We start from the raw sequence: 4,509 nt of genomic DNA on the forward strand, positions 1-4,509 counted from the left end.
CGGGCGACCACCGAATATGCTCAGTGTGCCTGGCACCCGAGAGGCAGGGGAGGAGGAAGCACAACAGGGGAGCAGAACCAACCCTCACCGACGAAGCACGGCGGCTTGGGGGGTTCGGCGGCGTCTTAGGTGGCCCTCCGGCAAATGGGTAAGACTCAAAACTCACCGATTTCACTCAACTCTCTGTTTTTTTCTCTGTTCTCTTCCCTTTCTTCCTCCTGTCTCTCCTCTCGCTCTCCGTCAAACCAGCCCCCCAGTATCTCTCGCCGAGCCTCCTCCTTTTAGACTCCCGCCGGTCCTTTCTCTTTGGCGTCCCTCCAAAAGGGTCCCCGGGTCAGTCAATGGATCGAGCTCTTTTTCTTTCTATTTCCAGCTCGAAGCTGCCACTGATCAGTCTGCCCTCACTGCTCTGCTCTGCTTCTCTGTCTTGGTCAAAACGCATACGGAGTAACAAACTTATAATGTTTATCAAGCTAATTGTAATTGCAAAAAGAGTAAGTGATTGCGAGCAGGCAATTTGAATACTTGAATGTGCATACATAGTTCAGAAGGTAACAAACTTATAATGTTTCGAAGATCCTCGAAGGAGATCAATTCCAGAAGACAAAGAAAACCATTGCCGAAACCCCAGATCTAACTGAATATGGCAACACCCAAAGAACATCAAAGAACAGAAGCAACGAGTTGAGAGATCAAAGAAACAGAACCTGAAGAAAAAACGAAGGGCAGGACTAGAGAAGAAAAATGTGTTGTCGGGATGCTGATGCTCTGAAGTGGAAGGTCCCAGAGACAAGGGACTCGAAGCGAGGATACATATTTCGCCAGCAATTATTGAAGTGAAGTCACCAAAGATGGGTCTGCTCGTCATCATCAAACTGTACGATGAAGCTACTTTAGGTGCATAATAGCTGGTGAAACTTAATTATATTTTGGCCTTTTGTACAGCTGGTGAAGAAAGACCGACAGCAGAGAGAGAGAGAAAGAGACAGAGAGAACAGTTAACAAAAATGTCACGGGGCGTTTGTATTATTGAAAGTTTATCAGAAATTGTTTTTAGAAAATTTAATTTCAGACAAAGTAAATAATTTTCTGGTGTTCGTGCCAAAACATGTTGAAAAAAATTAATTTTATGGTGTTTGATATCATGTGAATCCACTAAAATGCATTAATAAAGTCTAATTTAGGCTAATTTAATCAACAAGAATTAGCAAGAAATTAGGAACGATGATTTCTTACCATAAGCAGAAATCTTTTTTCCAAATATAAATTTATTGTTTTCAATTCACAAAAAACCCTTCTTGGTAGATTAACTAATTTTCCGTCATCCAAACATCAAAGGCCGAAAAATTTTCCATAAACAGTTTTCCCTTGAATAAATGGACCCTTGATCTATCTCTAAAAATTTGTGATAAAAGCTTGCTTGAGAGCTAATTGTAAGATGCCCGGAAGATTCTGCCACATAATAAGTCGATATCCTTCGTCACAAACATTAATCTTCCCAAATTATTAACTTAGATGCTGTGTTTTTCATTGACCCTTGTCATTCGTCAATCAACTAAGGAGGTTGTCATGTTTTGATTTTTTGAGGGCAACATCAACACTAATTTCGGATCAAAGGGGTGAGTAAACAAAAATTCGATGATATAATTACACTTTACTCGCACATAATATACGTAGCCAATAGAAAGACATTATTAAATATGGTCGACGTTGCGTGACACGGGTTCCATTTAAAAATGTCTTTTGAGAGTTTATTCCTCCGATTCATGCGATACGTGTTGATTTTTCTTTTAAGGGATGAAATCGAACGCTGACGACTTCATGTCAGCGAGGAAGATGACATTAATGTGGAGATGGAAAGTGAAGATTAAAGAATAGGAGAGAGAGAGAGACCTGAGAGGTTGAGATAGACTAGGGTCCGCGTGTACGTGAGAATAGACCTAACACTTGCGGGAATGGCCAAAAATATTTCTAGATTTCATCATTAGCCACAAAATTATCTATGCCAAAGTTTGAACTTTCTCCGTCTAGCAATTAGCCCTCGAGCTAGCTTTTTCACCTCTTCGGTCCGAAATTGTCGTAATCAATTCCGATGTGGAAAAATTATTAGATGACAAATTCTAAAATTGTCGTGTTAACAGACACTCTGAAAAATTTAAGTTAGGAACAATTTATTCATCATACGCAATTTCAACGAGAATGTTAACTTTACAGAGAATCTGATTTGATCATATTCCAACTAGTAATACTCCTGATGATTCTTCCAAAACCTGACTTGTTGAACCTTGAGTTCCGACTCAAAAAGAAAGAAACTTTGTTGAGTAAAATTTGGGGTCTTATGTACTGAGAATCATCAAACATTTGTCTTTTAAGGGGATTTTTTTCATCCAGGAAGAATGAACGATCAAACGGTATCTGTCCGAGCTGACGTAGTATGTTGGTTTGATCTATTAGACCGAAACCACATTCACACATGTGAATATCATAATAATACTAGATCTTAATTCAAAGATTGCATTATAAAGTATATTTATCAAAAGAGTGGACGGGATTGGTTTGCCAATATATTGGAGTTTTGGAGGTCGAATCTAATAGCAAGAAGAACATTTGTATGTTCCTAGAACATCGCATCATCGTCATGCCCAATAATTTATTTGATATATTTAGCTAATCCATAAATGATATATGTACATATACATATACATACATATATAATACGTATTGCTGTTTGGTATTTATAATTGTCTCGAATTTTATAAAATTCTATTATACGTATTGTCGTTATATATATATATTATATATATGATTGTCTTGAATTTTATAAAATTATATGATATTTCGTATGGGGAGATTCATTTCTATGAGTGACACAAATAATATATTTCTCGACAGCTCACAATTGGTGAGCCGAAATCTCATTATGCTGTACGGCCGAAGGCCCACACGACTTGCCCCAACGTGCGCATTTAGTCAGGCCACATTGCATTACACGTGTCACTACGAGAGATGCCTGGCGGAGAAATAGGTTCTCCACGAATAAAGCACGTGATGTTCGCTGAATTTTTTACCATGCTAGACAATTTCAGTCACGTCATGGGAGAAGGCGCAATATCACTTGTCACACTTTTCTCTTTTCTTTTTTCTTTTTGCAGTTTGGGATTTGTATTTCAATAGGTTTTAATATTGTGAGATATGTCGAAATTAAACAATGTAAATCGAACTATTCAGAGATTTGCGTACATCGTGAATCAAACTCGTAAATGATAATTGACCGTTTTACTCCAAGGCCAACCATATTAGTCATATGAAAAAGGTAAGTCACCAAGTTCAGGTATGCTCCTGATTGTTAATGTATGGTCCTGACCATTTTGTAAAATGGGTTGAGACTACAAATTTTGGGTCCGACTTATTTCGGTTTTCTTTATTATGAAGTTTTCAGTGAAACAAACATATAACCCAAGCATACAAAAGATGATATGTGATCAATTTTGTATTTGTTGTACTTGCATTGCAAGTCTTTATAGTCGAGACATATTCATTGGTTATTAAGATTAAATGGAAAAAATAGAAAAAAAAGGATGCTCTACATTCGAGTTGCATCATTTTTCATGCTACTTAAGAGGAGAACCATTAGCAACATCATTCTGTCAATCTAGCAAGAAGTACTTCTTGAACGTACTTTTGCATATAAAAAATGACTCTCATCCTACCTTCATGAATTGAAACGCCGAGTCCCCAAAATGCGCGAAAGTTACAAACAGATCATCGTGTGCGATTGACTTGGCGGCCAACTTTGATGATGAAGGTGAATCGGACGAGAAAAACATTGGAGTTTTATTCTACATGTCAAGACTACCCAACAATGATATTAAAGCATAGATCAAAGGAGGAAAAATACATATCTAGTTATTTTTCCACAATTTCCCCCCTCTCCGAATAAGGTATTGTAATTCTTCTCTATCTAACCCCTAAGTAGATTTTTGCGTCTGCTGCTCACTAGATTATACGCAACACGGATTAAACACCAAACTCATTTGTATGTATAGAAATTGAGCGCCAATTGCCAATGTTAATTCCATGAAACACATAATACGACCGCTCTTGTCACAAAATAGTAACATAAACGAAAAGCATGTTTATGCCATTCGATTTAGTGTTTCGATAGAATGCAAGCGGAACCTTTCACATCCTCAAAAGCCAGATTGAGAAGTCGATTTATTCTTCGTATATATGAACAAAAGGCTTGGTCTTTAAACATCAGGAAAATTACCAAAAAAGTCCTAAGCATAGTGCAATTGTGTCAATTCAATCCTAAACATTTTGTATTTATGCCAATTCAGTACATCCGGCTAATTTTGACCATAAATCAATAACACAAATGCCAATCGTCTTATGTAGCGCAGCTGGTATTAATGTGGACATTTTTTAATGATATTTTTAATAATTTTTTGAATTTTTGTAATTTTTTTGAATTTTTTCTATTTTCTTTTCTTTCTATTTACTTTTTTT

This window comes from Syzygium oleosum, unplaced genomic scaffold (genome assembly GCF_021117445.2).
Source record: "Syzygium oleosum isolate NSW1041296 unplaced genomic scaffold, Sole_v2.1 Sole_v2.49, whole genome shotgun sequence".
Classification (NCBI taxonomy): Eukaryota; Viridiplantae; Streptophyta; class Magnoliopsida; order Myrtales; family Myrtaceae; genus Syzygium; species Syzygium oleosum.